Below are 18,132 nucleotides of genomic sequence, written 5' to 3' on the forward strand. Positions count from 1 at the left end.
AGGGCTGAGTGGGAACGTTCTAGAAAGCTGCCCTCCTCACTGGGACGTGGCTGCAGTCGGGAAACCTGCAAACCCGGGAAGTCTGGCAGTGGGTCATGGCTCATGTCGTCCTGGGTACACTCTCGGAAGCTGTTCCCCACCGTGGGCAGAGTCCTGGCCACCCCCACCCCACCACTGATCCCCAGGGCCTGGGCATCCAGCTCGGGGCTGGCCAGGCTGGGCCTGGAGCTCCGTAGGGTTTCAGAGCCGGGAAGGGACCCTCTGACTTGTCGGTTGGCGGTCAGGGGGGTGGCCTTGGCAGGAGGGCCCGTGTCCTGTGAGTTCTCGGCCACGGCCAGCCGCATCTCCTTCCAGCCCAGCTGCCGTCCTGACGCTGACCATTTCCCCATGCGGGTTGCCGCCAGGCCCTGGGTCGGGGCTGAAACTTCCATCCAGGGGGAGCCAGGGAGCAAGCAGGCACAGGGCCCGCGAGGCCTGGATGGGTCTTCTCAGCGCTTTCCCCATGGAGCCCGCCAGCCAGGCAGCTCACGGCCTGGGAGCAAAACTCCCCAAGTTCCACACCAACCCCACAGCCCTCAGAATCCACACCCAGCCTTCTGACAGCAGTGGGTGCCCCCCCACCAGCAGGCATCTTATTGTTTAATCTTTATCGTTAGAAAATTCAAAGATACACCAGGGAGTTCACACCAGGTTCTGCGGCTGCAAGACAGTTTCTCTTCACTGGCAAATGAGGCTGGAGGGCCTCCCTAGCCCAGAACCCGTCTGGTTACAGCAGGGTCACCATGGGGGACTGTCCCTGGCTGTCACACCTGTCCAGTGAGCATTTTTCCAGGGCCCTGTGCTGTTCCTTCACCTGCTGCAGGCAGGGGGCTCCTTCTGAGTTACCAGGTGCTGGACAGTGTTTCAGAGGAAACCCATCAGCACCCCCAGTCCAGAGATGCCCCAACCCCTCCTCTGCCCACTCAGGAGCACGGTTCTGTGCCATGAGCCACAGATACCCAGAGAGCAGGTGTTGCAAGCCATCAGAAAGGGAATGTCACAGCCAAGGGCTGCCTCATAGACCTCAGAGCTCGTAAGAATCACCTGGAGAGGACTCCCTTGTGGGCCAGTGGTTAAGAATCCACCTACCAATGCAGGAAATGTGGGAGATGCAGGTTCGATCCCTGGGTCAGGAAGGTCCCCTGGAGAAGGGAATGGCTACCCATTCTTGCTTGGAGAATCCGCTGGACAGAGGAGCTTGGCAGTCCATGGGGTTGCAACAAGTCAGACATGACTCAGCGTGCACGTATTTAGCAAGTGTTTCTCTAGCATCCTCTGAAATCCGGAGGTGCAGGGCTGGGCTCTGCTGGCAATGGAGGCAGTCCCATCTCTTGGGAGTAGCTTGGAGAGGATCAGCCAGCCTGCAGAGAATCGGATGAGGGTGAGAGCCGGGAGGTGGACTCCCGAGGGAGCTGGGCCTCAGAGTCCACTTTGGGGGCCTCGGCCACTGTGTTCCAAGCTGTGACCATGGAGGGGGCCACCGCCAGAAACCACACGGGGTCCCCTCAGGGCACTGGCTTCTGTCTCCACCAGTGCTGTTCCCCACTGGCTCCTTCGTACTCCATCGTCTCTGGCTCTCTTGCTGGCCGGGGTGGGGGTGGGAGGGGTGCAGTGTGTTCAGAGGCCCCCAGAAGGTGGGCAGTGAACCTAACCAGGGCACTGTGGCTCTCAGGGTCCGCGATCTTCCCAGGCCTGCACTCCCTCAGAGTCCATTTGCCAGCAGGGTCCCGTGGCCCTACCTCCAGCTGCCCATTGCTCCCTGCGGGCGCTGGGCATCCATCAGTCAAGTTAAGGAGGGACAAGGAGAGGTGGGCTGTGGGCGGGGGAGCTCCCAGGACCTTCACTTGCCCTGGAACAAGGGTACGTGCACATTTGGGGGTGTTCTCTACTGTGAGGACTTGGGATGAGGATTTGGGGAGGGGTTGCTGAAGTTTAAGAAAAATAGGACCGAGTTTGCTAGGGTTTTTTTTTTTTAAGAATAAGAAGAGAAAAATCTCATCAAGTTACAAATTTTAAAAAGCCTACAAATACCACAAACAGAAATGGACCCATCTGTGAATCAGCTGCCTGATGGAACATTTTTCTTATGTTTCTTTACCCACATGCATTTTGATTTTGTGATGCCATTTTTCTATAGAGAGAACAGAGAGAACATGGCGTGCTAGGCAGCAGGGGCAGGGCGGCCTCTTTCCCATCACCCCCTCAGGGAGCCAGGCTCTGGCTGCAGGGGTTAGGTGGCTCCCCGACCTGTTCTCTCAGTCCTGGAGGACTGACTCTAGAATGAAGCTGGGCAGGATGCAAAGAGGTCTGACATGGGGGGAAAGAGGACACATTTCCCCGCCTAATCTAGGGGGCAAATGTGTTTGCATGTGGCAGTTGGCATCTTTCCTTTTTCCAGCTGTCCTTTCTCTCCTACATGGTTTGTGACCTCCTGCCCCAAACCTGGGCTTCCGCAGTGGCTCAGATGGTAAGGAATGTGCTTGCAATGCACAAGACCCTGGTTTGGTCTTCACATCCCTGTGTGTGTGTGTGTGTGTGTGTGTGTGTGTGTGTGTGTGTGTGTGTGTGTGTGTGTGTGTGTGTGTGTGTGTGTGTGTGTGTGTGTGTGTGTGTGTGTGTGTGTGTGTGTGTGTCTGTGTGTGTGTGTGTGGTGTGTGTGTCTGTGTGCCTTTTCCCTAGGAGGAGGAAGCCCGCTGTACTGTCAGATGTCTTCTGTCTTTGTTACCATCAGAGCTGGTTCACAGAGGCTGCCCTGGGTCCCTCCTCTTTCTGGCTGCAAATAGCATCAGGTCTTTCTCCCTAAGCCACCCTATCTTTGTAACCTGTATGTGTATGTTAGTTGCTCAGTCATATCCGACTCTTTGCAACCCCATGTTCTGTAGCCCACCAGGCTCCTCTTTCCGTGGAATTTTTCAGGCAAGAATACTGGAGCGGGTTGCCATTTCCTCCTCCAGGGGATCTTCCCGACCCAGGGATGGAACCTACCTTCTCAGACCTACAACCAGGCATCTTCCTTCTCATGGGCTCAGGGCTCCCTCTGCTGGCTTCCTCTCCTCTTCCTGTTCCCTGCCAGCCTGTCTACCAGGGTCCAGCTCAAATGCCACCTACTCCAGGGAGCCTTCCCTGGTATTCAGGGACAAATAATTCTCTTCTGCCCAGAGCTCTTTAGTGGTCTTTGCCTCTGGGATGGTCCTTCTGGCGTCCAGCCTTGTGCTGGACATTTCTGAAGCACGGTCTCGCTCCTAAGAGCAGAGATTCTTATCTTCATTGTCCTCACACCCATCACAGTGTGTTCTGTACAAATAATTCTCCTCTTTTGTCAGAGGAAAGCATCAGCGCTCAGAGAGGTCAAGTGACGCTCACAGGAGTTATTTGCCCAAAGTCTCTCAGTTGGTGACTGGCAGAGTCAGATCAGCATCCATGCACCCAGACGTGGTGTTTCCTGGAATCCATCACGACCAGACCATTCAGAGCCTGTGGGCCCCATCCCTGTGCCCTGGGAATGTGCGAGGCCAGGATCTGCAGGGGAAGCAGGGCGTGGGGGCCCTTGAGCCTGTTGGTCCAGGTGGAGATGAGAGGGCAGGGAGGGAAGGGGCCCATAACAGCAGGTGGGGTGTGGGTCCATCCTTCACATTTTCCTTATCACTGTCTCCAAGCACGGTGGTTTATGGAGAGGTGTCTGAGTGTTGCTTTGTATTTGTGTACATGTGTATGTGTCAAATACTTGTAGTTATTTTTAACCCTTCCTTATTATCAAAATTTCACACATTCATAGAAGCAGAGTAAATAATACAATGACCGCCACCCCCTCCCTGGCCATGTACCCAGTAAGGATAGAGATCAATCAATAAATGGTTTCCAATGTTCTAGATGCTGTCACGTGCAGCCCTGGGTGTCATTTGTTATTTTTCTCTAGTTCTGTGTTTCCTGTACACTAGTTGGTAGATCTGGAAACTTGATAGGGCTTGTTGTTTTTTTGGGGGGATTACTTCCTTTATGGGAGGTGGTGTTATTTCCATCGATGGCACATAGTGTTTATTTATTTATTTATTTTATATTTTCCTTATTTATATTTTAATACATTTTATTTATTTTTAAAAATGTATATTAAAAATTTGTTTACTTGTTTATAGCTGCGCTGGTCTTCATTGCTGTGTACAGACTTTCTCTAGTTGCGGCGAGCGGGGACTAGTCTCTAGTTGCAGAGCGTGGGCTTCTCATTGCAGTGGCTTCTCTTTGTGGCAGAGCACGGGCTCTTGGGTGTTCAGGTTTCAGTAGTTGCAGCTCGTGAGCTCGGTCCTTGTGACTCACAAGCTCAGTAGTTGTGGCTCGAAAGCTTATTTGCTCCAAAGCACGTGGGATCTTCCCCGACCAGGGGTGGAACCCGTCATTCCCTGCATTGGCAAGTAGATTCTTAACCACTGGACCACCAGGGACGTCTCTGTGGGCATTTTAAAGTACAACATATTTGAGAGAAGATCGGCGTGATTGTACTCATCTGAAGAAGAGGAAAAAGTCACTTGCCCAGTAGACCCTGACTGGAGAGATGAGGTGGGGTCTTGGTACAAGCTAGCTGATGAATTAGGTCACAAATAAAAGGCTCTAAGCACACGGCTCAGTGGGTGGCCTCCCGAGGTTAGAGGATCCCAGAGCTGGCTGCCCGCTCACCAGGACAGGATGTCAATATTTGATGACATCCGGGGACCGCCTGGAGTGCCAGGTGACGGGTGTGTCGGCAGGAATCAGGATCAGCTTTTTCAAGGAACAGTACAAGGAGAGCTGTTCTACAAGGAGAGCTTGGAAAGTGTTCCAAGAGTCTCCTAGCTTCTGTCCTTAGTAGGAAAGTGCTTCTGACCCTTGCTGTCAGCTCAGAGGGGCTGGTGGAGTGGAAGGTAAAGGAGTGACAGTGTGAAATGTCTATCAGGTGGGACCCTGTCGGTGGATGAGGACCCCAGTAGAAGGTTCGATAGAAGGTGTTGTAGCCAGAGCTGGGATGGCGGCTCATGGCGCCATCTTCATCCTGACACTCATATGGCCTCCAGTGAGTCTTCACATCTGTTTGCAAATTGGGAGACACCATTCATCCTCTGCTGACATTGTGATTTCCTAGAACACTGAGGCTTTGTAGGCCCTTCATCTTAGATAGTTAATTAATTAATTTGACTGTACCGGGTCTTAGTTTCGGCATGAGAACTCTTGGGCTTCCCAGGTGGCGCTAGTGGTAAAGAACCCGCCTGCCAGTGCAGGAGGAAAAAAGAGACGCAGGTTTGATCCCTGGGTCAGGAAGATCCTTGGAGGAGGGCATGACAACCCACTCCAGTATTCTTGCCTGGAGAATCCCATGGACAGAGGAGGAGCCTGGCAGGTTACAGTCCATGGGGTCTCAAAGAATCAGACACAACTGAAGTGACTTAGCACTTCAGTGACACACACACTTAATTCTTAGTTTCAGCATGTGGGATCTAGTTTCCTGACCAGGGATGGAACCCAGGCCCCCTGCACTGCGGGCACGGAGTCTTTGCTGCTAGACCACCAGAGAAGTCTCTTAAGAGTCCTTTTTATTGTTATTGCTTCTCCGTTGGCCTTGCCTCCCCAGTGAAAGGATTCTCCTGCACTCTGCACCATGATAGACCCAAATCAGGTGCTTAGCCATCCTCACTTGTTCTGCGTTTGAAGTTCTTCAGGAAGTTTGGAAGAAAGTTGCTGGAGAATTTCATTGCAAGATGCCAAAGTGCTTTTCAAAAAGGAAAAAAAAAAAGCTGAAAGTCCTGCTGAAAATACTTTCTGAGTTTCACTCCTCTTGGAGAGAGGCCCTCCAAGGCTCAGGACCAGCAAGCCATAAAGATAAGAAGCCACGCAGCCTTCTCATCTTGGAAAGGCTTATCTGTGTTGGGTCCCGGGAAAAGCTGCCTCCTAAAGGATGCCCACGGTTGGCGTCCTCACTGTGGACTTTACCAGGGCCATGTCCCCAGGCTCGTGACGTCAGGCCCCTGTACCCGTGGGCAGGGCCACGTTGGGTCGTTGAAGCGAGCACGCCCTGGAGAGGCAGGAAGCGTTAGCTGAAGTCAGAGTCGGGCGCCAGCAGAGCCCCTCCCCGGGGCCCTCTGCACTTGAGATAGCTCAGGGAAACTTTCTCATTATCAGTGTGACCTCCAGGGCCCTGAGTTGCCCGTTAATCATTACCCAGGCAGGGTTGTATCCTGGGCTCTCAGCCCTGTTTTGCAGCCAGCTGGGTTTATTACTGGCCAAGGGGCCTTGGCGGGTGTTTGGATTGCATACTGATGGGTGGCCACTTGGCTCCAACTCACCTTTGCTGGATGTAGGACACAGGCCTCTCCTGGGAAACTTGGGTCATCTGGGCGGATGGCGCCCCCTCCCTTGAACTGCTGGAGGCCCTGAGCACCCAACATCTCCTAGGGGTGAAAGCCCGAGATGGAACTGGGGCACAGGAAGGCCAGGCCAAGAGGCGAAACCTCCGAGTTGGACGATGAAGAGGCCAGAATGTGTCACGGCCATGCCCCTGGAGAGGCTTCTGCTCAGGGTCCAAACAGCTGGACCGGATCGGGCTTCCTGTTCTGAAACCCTCTCTCCTTCTTGAAACCCCTCTTCTTCTCCTGTTTGTCCTCAGAGTTGCTGAGACCTGCCAGAGATGGTTGATGTACATGTTGCGAAATTGATTTGACTTTCCCGGTAGCATCTCCCAGCTTCCTGATGACCATAACCAAGTTCAGCAATCAAAGAAAGTTGGCAGGGGTGGGGATGGGGCCCAGGGCCACCTGCCCAGACGACCTCCCCTGAACGAGTCAGGTTTTATAGGAACACCTGGCCCTGACCCAGTCACTCGGTACAAAATCCCCGTGCCTCCCCAGCCCCATCTCACCCGTGTGCAGTGCTGTCCACACAATGCTGCCCGCCTCTGCCCCCACCATCTGCTTTCCCACTGCCTCCCCTAACTGACTACCTCCTGGACCCTGCCCTCGAGCCAGCAGCCTTCTCTAAACTGCCCGTCTTATTCACGGCCTGAAACTCCTTCCCTTGCTCCGGGTGGGGTCTGCTCCCGGCCACCCTCCCCGCTCAGGGCCGGGTCTGCACTGCAGTCCATGCTCCATCTGATCCGAGCTGATTTGTGTGTTTTCCCTGAAGTTGGTGCCCAGGCTGCACTGGGCTGGGCAGGGCTGCCCTTCCCTTTGGGTCACTCCAGGGGGCTCCCAGACCTGCTGCAAGTACAGGGATGTCACAGGGGTGATGCTGGGAAATCTGGCTCTGCTTGGGATTGCTGTCTGTGCATAACAAGAGGGGACTGTTGGCTCAGTGTGAGCATCCTCCTGTGTGCACGCATCCTCCTGTGTGCAACGCGTGAGTCCCTCCACCCGAGGCTGCACTCACAGCCCCTCCCGCTCTGTAAACTGGGCAGTGGGGGTGGCTATGGGAGCAGCCTCCTCCTGGGGAGGGGGTTTAAACAAAAGCTAGATCTGAAGCCCCTCCCCCTTGCACCCCCAAGGCGTTTGTGGGTGACCCTTTGGTTGGCACAGGGCACAGGTCCATTGCCAGGCAGGCACCTGGACTAGTGAATGGCCTGCATCTAAAGCTTCCTCCTTTATGCTCCCTTCCTCCTGGCCCTGATTCCTGAGTTTGCATGATGGGAGAATACGTCACTACAGATGAAGCCTCCTTCCTCTCTTTTATGTCACATGCTCAGTTGATCAGTCGTGTCCGACTCTTTGTGAGCCCGGGATGGTAGCCCATCAGATTCCTCTGTCCATGGTATTCTCCAGGCAAGAATACTGGAGTGGGTGGCCATGTCCTCCTCCAGGGGACCTTCCCAACCCAGGGATCGAACTGGAGTCTCCTGCACTGGCAGGCGGATTCTTTACCACTGAGCCACCAGGGAAGTCCCACTTTTATGACACAGTTGACAGCATTAGTTTCCTTCGTGATTTCTTTTATTACCCCCAATTTTTATTAATCCTGTGGCTGCAGGTGATAACAATCTCATAAAATAATCACTGGGTAAAAGCTCTGCTGGGAGGCCCGTTCTGATGAGTTTGAGAGCGTCTCTTCACCCCCAGGATATTGGGATATTGAGATTTGTGACCCCATGGACTGTGGCCCACCAGGCTCCACTGTCAGTGTATTTCTCCAGGCCAGAATACTGGAGTGGGTATCTGTTCCTTTCTCCAGGGGAGCTTCCCAAACCAGGGATCAAACCCAGGTCTCCCACATTGCAGGTGGATTCTTTACCATCTGAGCCACTTCACCTTGTCCCCCAGAGTGAGGGGGCGCTGGGCACAGGGGCACCTCAGTGCGTCAGCATTACCTCCAGGATTTACGACGATGGGTCCTCTCCTGTGACAGGTTCACCAGGGGCTTAGGGTAGAGACAGCTTCTCTAGAGCCATGAACCTCACAGTCAAGGGCTTGGATGCAGATGCAACTGACGGGGAGGGGACAGAGGAGGTGCTGCCCCCAACGTGCCGTGTGTCCTGGGTTCACGGCGCGGGCAGGGGGTGGTCGGAGCTACTGGGGCCGGTTGAACTAATGGACCCCAAGCAGGGGAGACAGAGCCTGTGCCCGAGGTCAGCTGTCCTACCTAGGAAGCCCCAGATTCCCTTCAAAGTGAAAGCGCCAACTGCTCAGCCATGTCTGACCCTTTGCGACCCCACAGAATGTCACCCGCCAGGAGTGACGGGATAGGGTGGGTTTCAGCTTGCCCTCAGAACCCAGCTCATCCCGTCACCGTCCTTCTGTGTTTTCAGAACGGTCCTTTCTTGAGCATCCCTCCTGCCCACACCAGCCTTGCTACCCCCTGCCCATCAGCCCCACCGTATGGTCCTTCAGAGGGAGAGAGCGTGCGGGCACCTCCTGGGGCTTGGATGGTTCATCCCAGCAGCGGGAGCACAAGCTCCTAGAACAGGGGTGCGACTGCTCCCGGCCAGGTCCCCATGAGGCTCTGGCTCTCTCAGTGTTTACAGGTTTGATTGGAAGTGGGGCTCGGAAAAGTGTGGATGTGGCCTTCGCTGCTTTGACCACAGAACCTCCCCCGGGCTGCCCTCCTTCCAGCTGGCTTGGCGCCGCCCTGTAGGGCCGCCTGGGACAAGTGTGTCCATGTTCTTTTCCCCTTCCTCTCACCCCCAGCTAACTCCAGATATTCAAGGAGTGGTTTTTGAAAAGGGGCACCCTTCCTACTGAAAATTTCCTCCTTTTTCATTAAGGAAGAGTGAGGAGGGCTTTGGGAGCTTTGCATGGGGTAGGGCAGCCTCCAGGGACCGCTTTTCACGCTGAGAGTTGGCTGACTTCACTTCCAGTGGCCGCGTTCGTGTACGGGCTGAAGAGGACAAGGTAACCAGACCCCATGCCCCGGGGAATTGCCCTGCTTGTTGCCTGGTGGGGTGAGGGTGGTCGGAAGGCCAGGCGAGGCTGTGATGGGTGCCCGGGGGCGCGACGGGGCTGGACGTGGGGACGTCACCCTCGTGCAGCCTGGTCCTTCGTGCCCCCAGGGACCGGGGTCCTGATCCCAGCTCAGTAGCCCCGAGGCCCACATCCTCCTCCGGTCAATCCTGCCCAGCACCACTCCCGGGTGCTCCTGCACTCACGCTATTTCTGCTACGTTTATGACCCACTTGCCGGAAGCTGCGAGCGTTTGAAGAGTCATTGGTCTGCACTTTAGTAGCATGTTATCTCTCTCTCCTGGCTTTTATACCCACTTTCATTAAAAATCAATGCTCTGCAAACATACTCAACTCAACTTTTCATACTCAACACCTGCTTATTTAACTCAGAGAGAAAAAGGACAGACAGATTCCCTGGAGTCCAGCCTGGCCCCAGCTTGGTGTGCGCCCAGCAGAAATGCAGTGTCCACTGGGAACACACCAACGTGTGCTCTCGTCACGGTGGCCCAGACCATGACCCACCCTCAGGAGCACTACCAGGAGAGGGGCAAGTAGACGGCGACACGTCCCCGTGGGGTCCAGCCCCAGGTGAGGGCAGTGACCACGGGGATGAGCCAGCACACGCCTCCGGTTGACCCAGAGGGAGGCAGGCACACAGAGAACTTATGTGACGTTTAAGACCAGGCAAAACCTGTCTGGGGTGTTTGAAGTCAGGTTGGTGGTTACCGGTGGAGGGAAGCGCCAGGAAGGGATCTGGGGGCTCCTGGGGCCGGTCGTGCTCTGTGATGTAATTTGGGTGCAGGGCCCACAGGCAAATGCCCTTGGTAGGGAATTCATTGAGCTCTATTCTTGCAATTTGTGTGCTTTTCGGTTATTAATATACTTCAGGAAAAGGGCTTCTGGAAAAACCCTGCCCCCCTGACATCAAATTCATTCTGGATTTGGTGCTCTTCAGGAATTTGTCATTTGCAGTCTCCATTGTCCATTTCTTCAGCTCTTACTAAGGACCACTCTGTGGTGTGCTCAGGACCGCTGGTCCTTGCCTGCATCGTGTTTTGATACTGCTTGACATCAGCTCAACTCCAAAGCCCTGTGCAACCCTCATTGTCGTGATTAACAAGAAAGGCACTGATTTTTTCTTGCTGGGAGCCGAGGGGCAGGGAACAGACAGCACACGTCGGATCTTCACGCCGAGGGTGCCGTCCTAGCCGGCCCCTCTGCAGTATGAGGCCAGCACCCCTGACCCCCAAGGCCTGTCCTCCCCCAGGGTCAGAGGTCGTGGTTGGACTGCACCCTGTGTGGGCGACCCTCCCGCCCCCAGCTGGAAGAGCTGGGCCTTTGGGGGAGGCTGAGGGCTGGGATGCACCTCTGGCCTTCAGTTTTCAGCGGTTTGGGGCCCAGTGAGCTTAGGATGAGGTGGCTGGCCTGGAGAAGTGGGGGGAAAGGGATGGGAGTGGGGGGCGAAACCACCTTCCGTGGCTGCCCGAGGGGCGCTCACTGGTTACACATTAACTGGAGACCGGCTGCGTGGCTGCCTGGGGCCTCCAGCGAAAGCCGCCCAGGCAGGTTTATAGCCAGCAGCCTTCCAAAAAGTGACCTCTCCTGCCACACGCGCCCGCTCCCCCTTTCATGTCAGCCTTGTCGCCAGGCTGAGATGACAGGTGAGCAAACAGCAGGGGCGACGGGCCAGGGAAATCCCTGCGTTCAGCCGGGCCACAAAGCTCCCCGCACCTGACCCTGGCCCTTTATCGCCTGGGAACAGTCTGTGCAGATAACGGAACCGCGGGGGCGGCTGTTCCTCTGGAAGGAGGCCCCAGGGGTGAGGGGCCGGAGGGGGTGCAGGGAGGGCTCTGTGGAGCGGGTCACTTCATCTCCACCCGGGAGGGAGCCTTCGGGGTTCTAGAACTAAGACGCTGAGAGGTGCTGGGGAGGAGGAGCCTCTGTCAGGGCCCAGGGGGAGCGAGGTGATGGGGGCCTGGCTGGTGTGAACCTCTGCAGCTGCGGGGCCCTTTGCCATGGATGCTGATCCTGGACAGCTGAGCCCCTGTGCTCACGTCTGAGGTCGTCTGGGCCCTGAAATGCCCAGGACGGGAGAGACCCGGAACCCACCCCCCAGCCCTCTGGAGTTTCAGAATTCTGGGCAGTGAGATGGGGGCAGGACTCATCAAGTCCTAAAATAAAGCCAGGGCCAGTTCTGAGAGCCTAGAAAGCCCCCTTGGTTCTCAGGCCGTAAGCACGCACGTGATGCAGAGAGGGAGCCGTATCTGTCCGCCTCTGCCTCGTGTGTCCATCTGTCTGCTCCTCTTCTCTCTCTCCCACCCTCCTTCCCTGCCACGCGTCTTTACTGAGCACCAGCTCTGTGTCAGGCCCTGCCTGAGTAGCAGGGGAACCGAGAGGGGTAAGCTTGGCCCCCTTCCTCTGGGCAGCTGCAGCCCCGCCCAGGGCACTGAGCACGCGGGGGCAGGTGGCTGGGAGGCAAGGCCAGGTGTCCCCTCGGGGCACGGGGAGGGTGTGCTGACTTCCTGCTGGGCGTGGACTGAGGCAGCATACCCCATCCGAGTTTCTAAACAAATTATGGTGAAATACACGTAATGTCAAATTTACCATCTTCACCATTTTTTTTTTTTCCGTCTTCACCATTTTTAAGCACTCAGTTCAGCAGTGTTGGGTCCATTCACGTTCTTGCGCCACCACCCTCAGAATCTTTTCATCATGTGAAACTAAAACTCTGTCCCCACCAAACAGCAGCTCCCCACCCCCAGCCCCCGGCCCCTCAGGTCTGCTTTCTGTCTCCACGGATCTGACCGCTCCAGGGACCTCAAACAGGTGGAGTCCCGCAATCCTTGTCTTTGTTTCCCCAAGTATTATATCCCCACTGCCCTCCACACTGTAGCCTGTGTCAGGATTCACTGCATTTTGAGGGCTGAGTAATATTCCATTGCATGGATACATTGCAGTTTGTTTGTCCGTTGGTCCCTCGATGGACACCTGGGTAGCTCCTACCTTTCGGCTACTGTGAATAGTGCTGCTCTGAGCACAAGTGTGAGATACCCAGCCTCCAAATTGTCAACTGTTTGGAATCTTTCAACTGTGCCAGATGAAGGGACTTCCCCACTGACCCAGAAGGAAGGCGGGGGAGGGCGGCCAGGATGCTCGAAGGCCACCGTGGGGTGGATGGTGTCTGTGAAGCGGGGAGACAGCACAGGAGTGAGTGTGGCCAGCCCTCACTTGCCCCCCTGCCCATCTGCCCGGAGGAACATGCCATAACCTCACAACATGTTCACTCACCTTAACCGTGGCCAGGGATTGTCGGGCTGGGGTCTTTGTTGCCTTTAACCAGGATGTCCCTGTGACCCCTGTCTGCTGGGACACCCCCTCCCTCACCCTCATCCCCATCCCTGCCTCTGACCTATCTGAACCCCCAACCCCACCCCGGCTCGACCTCTCCTCATCGTCTCATCCAGTCAGGTACAAGCAGAGTCAGGCTCCAAGACTCAGAGGCGAGGTTCACACCTGCTAGCCTTGCTTGGAAACCCATTGCCAGACCTCAGTTGCCTTGCCAGTAAAATGGGGCTGATCACCACATCCACTCTATGCGGGTGTGTGTGTGTGTGTGTGTTTGTGTGTGTGTGTGTGTGTGTGAGATAACTAAATAGGCAATGAGCTTCCCCAGTAGCTCAGTGATAAACAGTCCGCCTGCAATGCAGGAGATGCAGGGTTTAATCTCTGGATCGGGAAGATCCCCTGGAGAAGGGCATGGCAACCCACTCCAGTATTCTTGCCTGGAAAATCCCATGGACAGAGGAGCCTGGTGGGCTACAGTCCATCGCAAAGAGTCAGACACGACTGAAGTAACTGAGCACAATTGGGCAATACCAGAAGAATGAGAGTTACAGTTTCTAAGGTATCAAGATTGGCAACGTCAGAGTGTGTAATAAGCAGAAAGTGCCAACCTTCAGGGCAAAACTCAGGCTTCATACAGAATCTTTTGTGGATGTAAAATGTGCATGAAAATTACAAGCTGTTTGTTCTGAGCATAAGGAGGAAAGATGCTGGCAAGGTCTCAGAATACTAAGGATGACGCCAACAGGTGTTGAGGGTTCCCGGTGCCGCCATTGCATTGTCTCATCCATTTTTCATGGTGATCCAGCAAGAGTCATGGTTTCACCCTTCTGATTCTATGGAGGAGAAAACCCAGCACAGGCTTTGGTGCCCAAGGTCACAGAGTAGGAAGTGTGAGGGCGGGTGTGGGGCCTGGGCGGTTGGCAGAGGGCTCGTGCCCTTGACCGTGTCCCACCCTGCCTCCTGACTTCCGGGAGATGCTCGGGCCCGTCCTGGGGGGCGGAACACAGGGCCCCTCATCTCTCGCCTGCAGTTGTCCCAACAGCCAGCTCCTTCCTCTCTCCAAGTTTCCAGGCACCAGAGGGCTGTGGCCTTGAGGCAACCACTGCCTGACAATGGCCAATTGGATGGGGTTTCTGGAAAAATACCCTGGGCAAGCTCTCCATGAAAGTCCAGCTCAGCTCCCCTGGTCCAGAAGCACTGCAGACACTTCAGCTCTGAACCTCAAAACATAGCCTGTTTGCTCAGGGGGCCCTGTGTCTTACGGAATGGTCAGTTCATCTTTGCCCACCTCAGTGGCTTTCGGCCAGACCACTGTTGACCAGGGCTAGTGCCCAAACGCTGGGACAGCTCAGATGCTGCCAGCTGTGTGTCCTTAGCCTGGAATGCTGAAGCCCACCTGAGCCCACCTGCTGGGCGCTGCTCTGGGCACAGAAGCCGACCGCGGGGGTGGGAGTGCTTTGGGGCTCCCCTCCTGGCCCGCCACTGTCGTCCCGCTCCAGGCGCTCTCTGTGGGGCAGTTGCTTCTGAGATCAGTCGAGGTGGCCTCCACCCTCTGAACACAGAAAGACTGAGAGGAAAACACAGTGGACACACAGAACACTCGCACTGCCCAGGGGCCCCCGTGTGAGGACGTGTGCGGATTTACTTTGCGCTGAGCGGTGAGGCAGGTGTGGACCTTGAGTAGGAATGTGAGCCCGACAGGTGGGCACCAAGGAGGAAGGCAAGAGAGCATCTCCCAGCCTGGGGACCTGGTGGGGAGGGGGTGGGGGTGGAGAGGCTTTTGTGCAGGAGTGTGGCTCAGCCAGAGGTGGGATTGTTCAGCAGCCCCCACCCCGAGGGTCCGCCTTTTCATTTCTCATGGAGTTGGTCACCTGGTTGGCCAGGCAGAAGATATGAGAGACCTGGAATCTTCCTCCCAGTCAATTCAGTTATCCTTGGATTATGTTGCCTTCGACCAGCTTGAAGCAGGAACTAAATCAAGCTGTTCCTCTGGTGTGTAGGCTTGCTCTGTTCCTCTCTGTCTCAGCTCAGGTGTGCTGCCACGGCTCCTTGACAGTAGCATCTCCCTTGACTGATGCCTGCAGCAGCTCCCGTCCTGCTTCCTTTCACCTACTCGTCCTTCCTCGGACGCCCACAGTGCCAGGCCTCTCCTGCAGCGTGCGGCCACCAGCCTTCCCTGCCCTGAAGCACATTCCTGTTCCTAGAGGAGTTTCCAGTCACTGTCATTGTGCTTCTCTCTCTCGTGTGCACTCGGTTGCTCAGTCGTGTCTGACTCTAGCGACCCCAAGGATTGTAGCCTGCCAGGCTCCTCTGTCCGTGGGATTCTCCAGGCAAGAATGCTGGAGAGGGTTGTCATTTCCTCCTCCCAGGGATCTTCCTGATTCAGGGATTGAACACATGCCTCCTGTGTCTCCTGCATTGCAGGTGTATTCTTTACCCGCTGAGCCATCAGGGAAGCCCGATGGTCTCGGCTTTCTTTATTTCTAGATTCTTTGAAGAACTGTGGGTCCAGCCACTCACCTGACACCTGCCCAGTAAAGTCAACTAAAAAAGCTCCCGGACAGTGGGGGAGTTGTGAGGGCTCTTTCTACTTCTGCTAAACTCAGAGAATGCCATTAATTTCCCAGAAAAGAAAACAGAAGTTAAAATAAATATTAACAAAGTTATATTTTGTGACAGGCCATGAAAATGCTACTCTTCTCTTTTTTAAACTCAATCATAGAAATTAGTTTACTTTGTGGCATCAAATGACTCTTTATTTCTCCGTGACTGAATTTTTATTGTCGCTCTGGCCCCCTCCCTCTGTCTTGCCCGGCCGCCCTGGTGCCCGTATCAGCTCAGAGAATTTCAGGCGGCAGGGCTGGGGGGAGGGGAATGGTTTTCCCTTATGGGCAAGGCTCCAAACAAATTCTGCTAATCTCAGGGCTTGGTGAAACTCTTTGCTCAGAAACTTTATGGCCAGTGGGAATTGATGGTTTGTGTTTGTTCTTCAAATAAAGGAACCTTGGAGGCAGAGAAGGGCATTTTCTCCGTAGCTGCTGAGTTTTGAAATCTTGAGCCCTCTTCCTTATCAGGCCTGTTTATTACAGGTTTCATAAATGTTTTATGAGGCCATGGTGAGGCCCTGCTGACTTGGGGTGGTGGCAGCTGTCTCCAACCTTCCACATTGTTGACAAGATCAAAGGACAGATTTACCACCTGATAAGATTGGGCGGATAAGATCGGGCAGGCGGAATCCCAAACTGACTTTTTGCCTCCATGCACACGGCAAACACCCTGGGCTGGATGGGGGTGGGGGGTGGTCTTTTTCTTTGCTGGTTGGAGTCCTTTGTCTCCTGCATCATTTGTGGGACCAACTGCACCTCCCAAGCAATTCCTGCCCCAATCACCATTCAAATCAATCACTGTTTCTCTTTCACATTTTCAGAATTTTTTTTTTAATGTATGTTTTACAGATTGAAAATTATCTGTGTGCTTCCATCCCCCTACCCCATGTGTTGATACATGTGACATAGATTTTAAAATACGTGCAGTGGAAAAGAGGAAAAATGTGTGCTTGGAAATAATTTATGGCCAAATAAATCGTCTCTAGTATATTTATGTGTCCATGGAAAGGAATGATATTGACTTTATTTCTAGCCATTGTTGACATTTGACTGCCATTGCCTTGAGCATGACTGCTGAAAATTGGAAACTTCCTTTTATCAGAAATCTCTCTTTTTCTTGAGACAGAGGGGCTGATTCTTTCCTGTGTCAAAAGAAGTCTTTCTGATTTTCCAACAATGCCCAGCTCCTCGCCGCATGCCTTCTCTGCGGCTCACCCGGCCCCTCTGCTCCTGGCTGTGGTGTCAGGGCAGATGGATGGCCCTGCCTATTTCGGGGTTGGCTCTAAACGTGTCAGGAATGTTCTGGTATGTTCCGGTAGTGACGCACACATCTGGGTGATGCTCTACAGCTGCCGAAGTCTCTTCTGCTGACTGTTAAGGGGCTAGCTTATCATCCACCTTGTTCTAGAAGGGCTGGCAAGCAGACCCTGAGAGAACCTGCAAGGACTGCTCTCCCCTGGATTGGGGTTTCCATCCTTCCAGGCTCCCTTCTCTCCAGCCCACGCGTCTCCCTTTGCCCTGAGCTCCCCGATTTTTCTCTGTCGGGGTGCCGTCCCCACCCCTCCACAGCTCTGCATCTTCTCCTTTTCATCTCTGTTTCAAACACACCTGCACCTGCCGTGTGTCCTGAGGCCTCTTGAAAGCAAGTTGATAAACGAACCCCCATGAAGGCGAGCGTGCTGGTTAGCCCTCTGATTGACTGTGCCTCTCCCCTCTCTTGGTGCTCGGGTTTGCAGAGCCCTGGATGGCAGTGGCGGTGATTGCACCGCCAGGGTCACACCAGGTATGCCCTGTCCTGCATGCTCATCTGGACCTTGCCCTAGGAGCTGCGGGTATCTTCTGAGCCACCCCTGTGGCTCTCCCCCCAGCGCCAGGATCCGGGCACAGGTGTTCACACGGAGACGGTTCCAGCATGGAAACACGGCCGTTTCCCTACTCTGGGTACAAGCTCAGGCCAGGGCTCTGTCTTCTGAGTCACCTTCGGGAGGGTAAAAGTACACCCATGTTCTGTAAATGCTTCTCAGGGGGCGTGGGATTGTCACGGGGACTGAAGGACCAGCCTTGGGTTGGGTCGGGCTTGAAAAGAGACAGGAAAATTCACCTGGAAAAGGGCTTCGGAAAATAAAGAAAGGAAAGGTGGTTTAAAAAGACTTGTGTGTAGGTTTCAGAAGCAGCAGCGTGTGCCTGGAGGTAGGTTTACTTCCCCGGCGGGGTCAGCCTCTTCTGCACTGCTGCACTTACAGTTAACTCAGGAAGAAACCGGTTGGAGCCCAGCCCTGCGGCCTCCGGTCCACGCAGCGGTGGAGGTCTCCCAAGGCAGCGCTGGGTGCACCTCATCTCCTCTGGAACAAGGCGTGCAAGGGGAATAGATCTGTTGAAAGTGCAGATTCCTGGCCAACAGGAAGCTAGGTGGCCTTGGAATCAGCATTTAATCCAGATGCTCTGACTGGCCCTGATGTGGGATGAGGTTCACCCTGTGAAGGCTGGCCTGGCTGGCCAGACGAGCCCTGAGCTGCAAGGGGAGAGGGCTGACTTCCAGCTTCCCCTCTGCTGGGTGACCTTGGACAAGTCACCCTGCCCAGATGGGTTACAAGGTCCTCTGGCCCCTACGGCCCCCACTGCACCCCCTCCACACCTGTTTCAAAACTGGGGGAAGCTAGGGTAGTATCTAGGCCTTCCCCGGTGGTTCAGTGTAAAGCTTCCACCTGCAGTGCAACTGCTGCAGGAGACTTGGGTTCGATCCCTGGGTCGGGA

This window comes from Muntiacus reevesi, chromosome 11 (genome assembly GCF_963930625.1).
Source record: "Muntiacus reevesi chromosome 11, mMunRee1.1, whole genome shotgun sequence".
NCBI lineage: Eukaryota > Metazoa > Chordata > Mammalia > Artiodactyla > Cervidae > Muntiacus > Muntiacus reevesi.